The 11,871-nt window shown below is 40.3% G+C and overlaps 1 protein-coding gene across 3 annotated transcripts in view; it reads left to right on the top strand.

Annotated features, from left to right (window-relative positions):
- The first annotated feature begins 225 nt into the window (after positions 1 to 225).
- Positions 226 to 11,871, top strand: part of RHOA (ras homolog family member A) — a 52,025-nt gene continuing 40,379 nt past the window's right edge. The window contains exons 1-2 of one of the 3 annotated variants that reach the window (XM_089919323.1): positions 226 to 393; positions 4,240 to 4,318. The gene's annotated coding sequence lies outside the window, so the exon portion shown is untranslated. The remainder of the gene's footprint in view (positions 394 to 4,239; positions 4,319 to 11,871) is intronic. The other 2 variants (XM_022573148.3, XM_022573150.3) reach the window with 2 other exon arrangements.

The following is an 11,871-nucleotide window of genomic DNA, read 5'->3' as shown; positions in this document are numbered from 1 at the left end:
GAGGAGTATAAAATAGCAACCAGGTCTTTTATAGCCCAGGAGTTCCCATGATGCCCCACGCGGCTGCAATGATTGGTTAAGAGTCTTGCTTTTAGGGTGTGGACACGCTCCTAAGCAATCGTGGCTGAGCAGGGAGTGCGCGCGCGTGCGCGGGGCCGCGACTGGGGCCGGCTCGAGCCCGATGGGCACACGGGGGCGCGCACGTCTCTCCCCGCCCTCCCGCCGCCGTCGCCGCCCGCTCTTGCTTTCTCGCGCTCCCCGCCCGTTGCTCTCCGTCGGTTCTCTCGTTAGTCCGCCGCAGCCTCCTCAGCCACCCGCAGTAGTCTTCGAGCTTGCGAGTCGCGGACAGGAGTCCTCGGCGCGGAGAGGCCGGACTCGGAGTCGTCGCCTGAGGTGAGCGAGAGGGTTCCCTCCTGGCGCCGCGGTGACCCGGGCCCGCCCGCCCGGCACTCTTCCGGCCGCCCGCCAGCCGCCGCCCCGCCGCGGCCGCGCCCCACCTGCTGCTCTCGGCCGGCAGCACCAGGACCCTGGCCCCTGACCCTGACCCCAGGCCGGGGACCCAGGCCCCGCTTCCCGAAGCGACGGCCCCGCCCGCGCAGTCCCCGGAAGCGCGCCCCGCGGCCTCCCGCGCCCCTTCCCCCGCCCGGCCAGGCCTGCTGGAGCCCAAGCCGCTCGCCAGCTCTCGGTCCCCGTCGCTTCCTCTCCTAGGGCCGCGCCGGGCAGGGCGGGGGCTCTAAGCTGGGCCCCACGAGCTGCTGGGCAGCCGGCCCCTGTGAAGCGCGCGTGGCTGTTGGAGTTGAAATGGGAAAGAAACTCTTTACAACTCCATTTTGGCTTTTACGTTAAACATGAAACATGAATCACCGTTTTATACTGCGTGAAGTCCACTTATGTTTTGGGTATTTTCTTTTTTAATGCAGTATGCTTTGAGATTGTGTAAGTAAAATATAGTGTTGAAATCTTAAGGGTTAGAATTCTTCGGTATTTAAAAAAAGGGAATTTTCCAGTTGAAAGGAACATTTTTTCATGATTTAAACTGTGTGTCATCAAAATAAAGTATTAATTTGCAGTTTTGCTTAGTCTAAATTACTGCCTTGATTAGGAATCACCTGGACATCTGTCCTTAGTTACCTGTTGGATCCAGTTATACGTTCACTAAATAGTATTATTTGCACTCAAATTGATTTGGTCAAAACCATGTTTAGTAGTTTATGATAGAAGGTTGGCATTCTTTTTCCCAGAGTTGGTTTCACTTGTGTTTCTTAATGATCCTTATTTTAAATTTTTACCTCTGTTGGTAACTCGTTTGATTCTTTTTGTGTTTAAGACAGTTTATTGAAGTAAATGTTTCTTGCAGATGTGTGATCAGATTATACTCCTGCCAGATCTGAAGGGGGAAAAATACTTTAAAAATCCTTTTAAATGTTGTATGTGGTGAGAATTTTTCCGCCACTTGGTGTCACACACCCAGATGTGTAATGCTTATGTACCATTGCCTGATTGTCACTTTAGACATGGCTAAATTGGGAGAGATGCTGCTTTGAGCTTTTGGCACAAGTGACATTGTTTGGACTGAAATAGAAGATTAATTCTTAATCGTAAAGGATAACTTGAGGGATCTCTTTTGATAAATTGTCTTGAGTAATTCTATCTACTTTTTTAGAGCACTAGTGGCTCTTGGGGACATAAAATATATAAGATGAAGAAAACAAACAAAAAGTATATATAAGATGGAACTTGGTTTTAGTCAAAGTCTAGTCCTAGACTTATAGCCTCTGTTCTCATAAATATCTGTACTAGAGGGAAGAAGAGAGTAGGAATCCACTGACTTTTTCACTGATCAAGAATTTTAGACCTGAAAGGAATCTTTAGGACTTGTAGTCCAACCCCATTTGCAGATGAGAAACTGAGTCCCAGAGACTTAAGTAAATTTCCCAAGGTCATATGTCTAGTCAGGTGCCAGCCAGAACTATTTTCACTGTAAGATCTTCTCCATGTACTCCCAAACAGCTTGCTTAGAGTCAGCTAAAATTCAGGACTTTCAACTTATTCCAACTGTTTCTTCATTTATGTATTGCTGATTTTTCATGTATTGGGAGAATCTGAAAATTTTTCCAAGCAAATTTCAGTTCTTAAGCTTTTACTCTCTTTTCTGAAATTTGGATGGTCCTACAGCAGTTGATTGAAATAGGTAAATGAATATTCAGGGTCTCTGCTTGGGCTAGTTCTTGCCGTGAGGTGTTTTGGTCTTCTTGAGGGACCCAGCTTCTTCCACAGGCAGGCCTAGACTCCCCTGCTCCAAATCCAACATAGTTAGGCCCTGATAAGATGTTATCAGGCAACTGTGGGCTCTTTTGACTATTGATTTGAGGTGGGATGGAGAGAAATAGTATATAATGAGAATATAGTTTCCTGTGTATATGTATGTGGTGGTGGTTTTGCTGGAGTATTTTCAGTCCTGATTCCTTGTTTGTCAGTTAACTCCTTTTAAAAGTTTAACCTGGTCATGTGGGGGTGTAAGTTATTAGAGTAAAAACAGGTAGATCTTCAGGTGTTTCTTGTCTATAGGGTGGAGTCCACGCTGTGACTGCAGGAGGTGGGTTGCTACTTTGGGCCTTCTTAATTGTCCTGGAGCTGAGAGAGTCACGTTAACTTTGCCAGAAGAAAGACTGATATTTCAACTTGTAAGAGCCCAAATTTGGGCTTGCTGGGCTTCTATAGACAGCACCTCGGGTTTAATTGCATTGTGGCTACTAGTGATAATGATAAATGGTACATAATCACTGGATTTTAATCACATATATTTGTAGTTTTAAAAGGTCCCTAAAGGTATTTCGTCTTCCCTTACGACTTAAGTTTATTCCTTTATGCACCTGGCCTGTAGAGCTATTTGCTTGTACCTTCACATTAAGATAACCAAATTTTAAACTTGTGTTAATGTGTCTCACTATAGTCTGCTCTTTGGGGACATGCTCATTGTTAAGTACTTGTGAGATTAATAAATTAAAATTCTCAGTACAGTTTAAAGTTAGTAATTACTGTAAAATTCCTATTTCAAGTGTTTATTTCAAGTGATTCATTTTTAATCTGTGGTGCTGAAGTATTAAGTCCTTGTATACTCATAATTATGGTAGTCATGTGACTGAAAATCAGATAGACATTGAAGCTACTCATTCTGGGTGTTGGTCTGAGTTTATTGGTGCTTCCTCCAGATGATTATGAATACATGTTTATAGCTAATAATCATCAAAATATGAGATACTCTGTTAAATTGGAGCCAGTTTGCAGTTGATACCAAATTGAGCTTGATTTTCTTTTTTTAAGTGGGTGGGTAAAGTAAATGTGCTTAAGCATATTTATGATAGCATCTTATTTAATATTCAAGTAAAGGGAAAGAGGAGAACATAAGCAGCCAATGAAATAAGTTTGGAGTGGAGTGAAGGGAAAAGTGGGAGGTAAAATGAAATTAGAGAGGTGGGCAGGGACCACATCATGTAGGACCTTTTAGGACATGGGAAGTTCTTTGGATTTTTTTTAATCATCAGATTTAAAAAAAAAATCAGGATAATGATCCGATCTGATATTAAACAATTAGAATGATTCACCAAGAGTAGGGGGTAGATCTGAGTCCATTTTGACTTTAAACAGTAAACTAATACTGACCATTTCTGACAAAGGTATCAGAAGGATTTCCTAATATTATTCATGTCCTTAACCTAATGACTTCAACCTGTTTTTTGAATCCATTGATTTTCTGATCGTTGTCTTTAATTTCTCTGTAATGCCTGTATTAAAAAGGAAATGTAATTTGATAAAGCAGGTCATTCAAATGTTCATGGTAGGCTGGGTGGTAGGCATACAGGTGTTCACTGTAAAATTCTTTTAACTTTGCTGTGTGTTTGTAATGCTGTGTGTTAAATGTTTATAATGTTGGGAAATTAATTTGCATAGGATTCATCTGCTTTTGATTTTTGCTTTTAAAAGGGCAACATTAATTTGTAATACTCAGAAAATAAAGTTGATAGTGTGCATTTTGTTAAGTGAAGGAGGCCAAAACGTTTAAAAGTGGTAAATTTTATGCTATGTCAGTAAAAATTAAATTCTGTGCCTTTCCCCCTTCTGGATTCTGAATTACTCAACAGAACTTTGGGCAAGCCCATTTTACATCCTGTGCTTTTGTTTTTTTCTTTGTGAAATGAATAGACATAATTCCTGATTTTTTTTTTAATGTGTTTATAGTACCTTTCATCTGAGAAGTTCAAGGCACTTTGTAGAACTTCTGCCACACAGGCTGTGGGTCTTGCAGCACATTTGTAAGGTATGTAAACAGCTTTCATTCCCCTTCCTCCATGGAAGAGAAATACTTATTATATATTAATGTAAGTTCTCAGGAAATGTGGGTGCAATACTATTAATGATTTTCTTCTCCACCAATCTTGAGATCGTTATCTTACTCCATAACTTTTCTCTCTGGTCTTATTTTCCAACCTCTCTCTATAAGATACTCCTCTAACTTCCTATTTCTATTCTAAGCAATATTTTTCTTCTTAGATGAAGATATATTTCCTAACCTCTTAATCTTTAAGGAGATGTATTTACCATATTATACACATACTTCTCTCGCTTCTGGATCACTCCCATCTTAATTCTTCTGTTTTTAAATTTCTTTAAGTTTTTGTTTTTTCTGTAGAGTAGTTTGGTCATCTTACAGTTTGTGCACAGCCTGTGCTTTGGGTATGCCTAATTATCAGTAGAAAATAATTCAACCAGAGAATGAGGATTGGAGGACAATCCTTCTTACCAGAGGAGTCAGCATTGAGAGGAATGTTAAGAGCAGGTGTAATAGCCCATCCAGGGGCTATTCAGATATTTTAAACCGATTACAAATAAAGGAAATAGAATCATCCTAATTTTATTGATACCATGTAAGTATCCTGGTTTGGTACCATTTTGACTACTTCTTCTTGTTCTCCTTGGCTCTGAGGGAACTCTGTATATAAAGAAGTGAGCTGTTAACAGTATGAATATTCTCATTTGATGAGATAGGCTACCTGGCAGGGAAGTCATATAATGGTAGTGGTTTGGGTTGGCTTTGAACTTATGGTTGGCTCTGAACTCAACGGTTGGCATGGTAAAAGGAATGGCCAAGCTAGCTTGTCATTATTCAGTCATTGAACAAGTAGTTACTATATGCAGGTGCTGTTCTGGGACACATTTGAAGAAAACAAAGAAGGTCCCTGCCCTCAGGTAGTTTTTTCTTTGTTTTACAATGTCTTTATTCCTAAAAACATGAACATTTTGAATCATTTCATCTGCTTTTCTCAATATCACTGACGAGAAAGTGGAAAGTACGTTAGGGGTTAATAATCACAAAAACATTAATAGCGCTGCTCATTTTTATTCTAGTAGGGAATACTGATGATCCATGGCAAGAGATTAGCCCAGTGCAACTGCTGGGCATAGGACAGCAACTGGGCTAGCACCACTGGGCGTGATACTCTGTTGCAGTTCCATGAGGCTTGAAATTCTTTCAGCAGATTCGAGTGATGTATTAGGGTGGTTTGATTGATGGCCTCTCTTAAAAGAGGGCAGACTGTATTTCAGAGTTGTTTTCTCAGTTGTTCATTTTTGACATTACTGAGTTAAAAACAAAAATAAGGTTATGCTTTTGCTCTGTAAGTTTGCTTAAATCAGATTTCTTTCACCAGAAAGGCTGATGGCCCTGTAATTACAAAAGAATTCTGCCATAGATGGTGTGCCTGCCTGCCTCCTGCCTGCCTGCCTGCCTGCCTGCCTTTCTATCTATGTATCTATCTGTCTGTCTGTCTTTAAGCAGGTTATTTTATTTCTTTGAGCCTCAGCACCTACATCTGTGAAATGAAGATTTCCATTTCATAGGAATTTTAGATGAAATAATATGTGAAGAGCACAATGCTCAATGCATATTAGTTTTCTCCCTTGTTGGAAATACTTGTTCTAACTCTGGAAGATTCTTCAAGTATATTTTTCTTTCAGGATATCAGTGCATTGTATTTATATAGTGACCGTTTGCTTTCAGAGTGATGAAGATTTTAATAGGAAGCTTAAAGTTACATGAATTTCTTTACTGCCACCTGACTGAATAGGAGGAACACGTGTTTCTTGTTTTCATTTTCTTTTCTTGTCTTTTGTTTGTTTAACTATAGGAGTTAGTGTGTTGGGCTTAGATTTTACCATCATTTTTTTTTTTTTTTTGAGATACGCAGCCCTCTCACTGTTGTGGCCTCTCCCGTTGCGGAGCACAGGCTCCGGACGCGCAGGCTCAGCGGCCATGGCTCATGGGCCCAGCCGCTCCGCGGCATGTGGGATCTTCCCGGACCGGGGCACGAACCTGTGTCCCCTGCATCATCAGGCGGACTCTCAACCACTGTGCCACCAGAGAAGCCCCAGGCTTATTCTTTAGACATTATATTTTACATTAAGTTTTCCAATTTTGCTAAGCTTGCATCCTTACCATAGTCCCTAAGACAGAAGGCCCTAAAACTTAACGGGAAAATGTTTTGAACCACTTCATCAGTTTAATAGTAGGCCCCAGAAGCAGTTCCCACATAAAAACTGATGTGTTTTTTGCAAGAAGAGGGATAAAAGAAGATAGGTTTTTATTTTCTGAAGTTCCTAGCTGCTGTAAAATACAGAGACCCAATTCCATTACTGTAAAAAATTGTTTGTGCTTTGATTTTAAGCATATGGTTGAAAGTTCTACTTTTGTTATATGTACACTGCTATTTTTACCTTATTCCCATGGCAGTTGTGTCTCAGTTGATATAGTGCAGATGAGTTGTCCTCTGGTGCCTCTTCCATGGGCCCAGAGAGCAAATGTTTGGCCACTCTTCCAGTGTACCTTTAGGTAACCCTATTATTTGTTATTTAGGTTTTGAGGCCTAAGGAAGGAAGTACGTTTAAGGTGGATATTTAATGTTGTAACAGTACAGTTTTTTGTCATGAGATAATTTTATTACATGATTTGGCAGTTTGGTTGGAAACACTGGCGTTTAGAGTTTTCTGTGGGAAAGTTCTTTTCTGGATGAAGTCTTTTGTTTAACTTTTAAAGTTATTCAAAGGAGACTTTATCTTTTGAAGGTCTTAAGTTCAGAAAAGGAAGGCAATAGAATATCTTAGGTAAGAGCATGGGCTCTCTGGAGAGAACTGACAGTTAAGTACTAGCTCTTATACTTGACAGCTTATGACTCTAGATAGTAATGTTACCCCTTTGTAACTCAGTTCCTTCTCTGTAAAATGGGGTAACAGAGTGCTGTGAGGGTTCAGTGAGAGAGAAGCACTTAGCCCCAGTGCCAGACATGCAGGTTCAGGTCTTTAACTTTCACTATTCAAGTTACAGTTTGTAGTACCTAGTAATCACACTTTAATCTAATCTGGAAGGTAATTTTTTTGGAGGGGGGATAGCACCCTAAGAATTAATTTGGGGGGAAATAAACAGTCCTCTCTACTGGATCCCTGTTGCTTAGGAACAGTGGTTTGCAAACCTGGCTATTCCTAAACATGGGATCCAGTTCCTAAAGTTGGAATTACTTCAGGAGGCTTTTTTAAAAATCGCCTTTGTTGAGGTGTAATTTGCATAAATAAAATGTACTTTTTTAAATAACAGTTTAGTAAGTTTTGGTAAATATATACACCTGTGTAATTGCCACCCAGTCAAGATAACAGAACATTTCCTTGGGAGGCTTTAACATTTTCTATTTTTAGGGGGGTGTTGGATGAATTGGGAGATTGGGATTGACTTATATACACTACTGATAACTATGTATAAAATAGATAACTAATGAGAACCTACTATATAGCACAGGGAACTCTACTCAGTGCTCTGTGGTGTCCTAAATAGGAAGGAAATCCAAAAAAGAGGGGATATATGTATACGTATAGCTGATTCACTTTGCTGTACAGTAGAAACTAACACAACATTGTAAAGCAACTATACTCCAATAAAAATGAAAAAAAACCATTTTCTATTTTTAACTAGTTTTTTATTTAAAACAATATATGTACTTTATTCTTGTTGGGACTGTGAATTACAAGTCAGAACTACAGTGAGGTGCCACCTCACGCCCATTAGGATGGCTGCAAGTATCAAAAAAACAGAAAACACCAAGTGTTCTCAGGAATGTAAAATGGTACAGCCACTATGGAAAACAATATAGAGGCTCCTCAAGAAATTAAAAATAGAATTACCATCTGATCCAGAAATTTCAGTTCTGGGTTTATATCCCAAATAATTAAAAGCAGGATCTTGAAGAGATATTTGTACACCTGTGTTCATAGCAGCATTATTCCCATTAGCTATAACAAGGAAGCAACCCAAGTGTCTACCATCCAATGAATGGATACACAAAATATGGTATATACATACAATGGAATGTTATTTAGCCTTAAAAAGGAAGGAAATCCTGCAATGTGCTACAACATGATGAATCTTGAGGACATTACGCTAACTGATGTAAGCGAGTCACAAAACGGCAAATACTATATGATTCCACTTATACGAGATACTTAGAGTAGTCAAAACCATAGAGACAAAGTGGAATGGTGGTTGCCAGGGTCTGGCGGGGGAAGAAGAATACTGGGGGGCGGGGTGTTAATGTACAGTGGGTATAGAGTTTCAGATTACAAGATGAAAAGAGTTACGGGGATAGATGGTGGTGATAGTTGCACAACAGTGTGACTGTATTTAATACCACTGAACTGTACGCTGAAAAGTGGTTAGGATAGTAAATTTTGTTACATATATTTTACCACAATAAAAGGGGGAAAATGCACTAGGTAAAAATAAAATCATACAGTAATGTTTATAATAAAAAGTGTATATTCTTCCTGTCGTAGAGTGCAGTCCGTCTCTCAGAGTATTGCTTCCTTTGGAGCTTTAAAGGTATTTTAGAGCAAGGGGTTGGTAAAGCATGTATATTCATTGCAAGGCAAAAGGGGTAGAGCATGAAAACAAGCCTTTCTCCCATCTCTGCCTCCCAAGGTTCTTGCTTCAGAGAAAACCTTGTACCTGTTTCCTGTGTATAAACCAAGTAACTGTTTCATATGTATCCTTCTAGAGATACTGTGTCCCTTTTTTATATACAAACTCATGCACATCACACTGTTATACATCTATTTTTTCCCCTTAACAATAGGTCTTGTTGATTATTTGGCAAGATAGTTAAAAGTATACACTGTGGAAAATAGTTTGGCTGTTCCTCAAATAGCTAAATACAGAATTACCTTACGACTCCTAGGTACATACCTAAAAGAATGGAAAGCGGGTACTCAAACAAATGCTTGCACATAAATGTTCATAGCAGGGCTTCCCTGGTGGCGCAGTGGTTGAGAGTCCACCTGCTGATGCAGGGGACATGGGTTCGTGCCCCGGTCCGGGAAGATCCCACATGCCGCGGAGCGGCTGGGCCCATGAGCTATGGCCTCTGAGCCTGCGCGTCTGGAACCTGTGCTCCGCAGTGGGAGAGGCCACAACAGTGAGAGGCCCACGTACCGCAAAAAAATTAAAAAAATAAAAAAGAAAATGTTCATAGCAGTACTATTCAAATACCCAAAAAGTGGAAATAATCAAAATGTCCATCAACACGTGAATGGATAAACAAATATGGTATATACATACAATGGAATATTATTCAGCTATTTTTTAAAATGAAGCACTGATACATGCTACTGTATGGATGAACCTTGAAAGCATTATGCTAAGTAAAAGAAGCCAGACACAAAAGGCCACATATTGTATGATTTCATTTATATGAAGTATCTAGAATAGGTAAATCTGTAGAGACAAAGCAGATTGGTGGTTGCCAGGTGTTGGGGGCATGGGAAACTGAGGACTGACTGCTTAATGTGGGTGTGGGGATTTCTTTGGTGGTGATGAACATGTTTTGGAACTTAGAATTGGGGGTCGCACAACGTTGTGAATGTACTAAATATCACTGAATTATACACTTTAAAAAGGTTAACTTTATACTCTGTGAACTTCACCTCAATTTTTAAAAAAAAAGGTTTTTAAATGGATGTTCAGGCCCCACCCTAAAGAGTTTTCAGTCTGTTAGTTGTGGAACCTTGAGAGGAATAGCGATTTTTATTCCAAAATACAGTGCCTGTCTGTGAACTGTCATTGCTGAAACATCTCAACAGGACATTAGGCAGCTTGGGACTTTTGGTTCATTCTACTCTATGTGTCAGTTCTCCAGACAGGCATTGTCTTGGGGACAGTGTAAGTGGAGAAGAAGGTTGCACAAGGTCAAATCCTGATTCTTTGCATCTGTTGGTTGGACAAACAGTTCATTCGGGTTTTCCATAACATCTTACGGGAAAACCCGAACGAACTTTTTTGTCGACCCAATATTTAAGTTTCACCCTGAAATTTTTACATTTTGAGGTCAGTGATATGATGCTCCTATTTAGGAAGCCAGAAGGTATGTTCCCTCGGGAGTGTTTCTTTCCCCCCTACCCCGCAAAGAAGAATTTCAGTCTGGGATGATTCCCACTTGGCAGTATATTGGAGGCTTTCTTATTCTCCTCTGCTTTCCCTTATTATGTACCTTAGGCCTGCTGCTCTTGGTCTCCAAGGGCCTTTGAACTGACATTGACCCTTGGCAACTGCTTGATCAGGATGGCCAAATAATGTTGATAGTACCAGGCTCAAGCTCATTATGAGCAAATGGACAGATGGTAGTTTGCACCTCCTTGCCAGAGGTTTCCAATGTAGTCCATAAACAAAATAAATGGCTTTATGTTTTCAACTTACTTTCCCAAGTGTTTAATGGTGTTTCCATTGTGCTAGTCACAGTGCTAGGTATGGGTGAACCTGGAGTTGATAGGACAGATTTCTGCCCATTGCACTGAAACACAGTTTCTTCCTCTGACTTAAGGAAGTAGTATATATTCTGTTCATTTGTATGTGTATTTTAACAAAGGACCAAAGCAGTGAAATGGAGGAGGGTACTGGAGAAGGGAGTGCTTATGAAAAATCTACACTTCCTTTCAACCAAGTTTATTGTTTGAACAAAACTCTGATTTTGGTTTGGTTGTTACTTTTAGGACTATCTGAAGAAAAGGCTGAATTTTGACTTTCATTTTCCGTTTTATAGTCCTGATAGCTTTGCTTCAGGAGGGTGCATTGTAGGGCATCCTGTAAACTTTCATTCATGTGTATTTATGTACAGGAAGTATGGCTCCTGTAGAAAATTTGAGATCCTAAACCACTGAAATAGTGTCTTTGTGTTCTGGATAACTGAAGCTTGCATCTTTAAGCTTTAAAACTTGTTTTATTCCTGTAGTGAATGTCTTCTTTTTCTCTTACAGTATCTGGGCCTTAAGCATCCCTGCATAATGATTGAGGTCTTTGCAACTAAAGGATGTTTTTTTTTTAATATTTATTTAAATATTTATTTTGGTTGTGCCGGGTCTAGTTGCGCCATGTGGGATCTTTAGTTGCGGCATGCAGACTTCTTAGTTGTGTCATGCATGCAGGATCTAGTTCCCCGACCAGGGATGGAACCCGGGCCCCCTGCATTGGGAGCTTGGAGTCTTACCCACTGGACCACCAGGGAAGTCCCCTCCTAGAGGATTTTTAAGGTCTGTCCTTGGAGTATGTTGCACTGCTTTAGGACTCTGGCCTGGCCTGAATGGCACTTCCCTCCCTCCCCATTTTACGTTTCCAAGCCTGATTTACAGGGTTTTCTACTTTCATGTCATAGGCTACACCTCTTTCTCAGCCAAGCATGCATTTTTCTAAACTACTGTGAACTGAGCTACTGGCCAGTTAGACTTGCAGAGTTGTGTAAAATTAGAGCAAATAAGTTCATAAGATCTGAGTTTTAACACTCA

The sequence above is a fragment of the Delphinapterus leucas genome, chromosome 10, assembly GCF_059928025.1.
Source record: "Delphinapterus leucas isolate spDelLeu-1000000601 "Yukka" chromosome 10, BTC_Dleu_Yukka2, whole genome shotgun sequence".
Lineage (NCBI taxonomy): Eukaryota > Metazoa > Chordata > Mammalia > Artiodactyla > Monodontidae > Delphinapterus > Delphinapterus leucas.
Note: the sequence above shows the minus strand (reverse complement) of the source record. Positions and strands in the feature narration are given on the sequence as shown.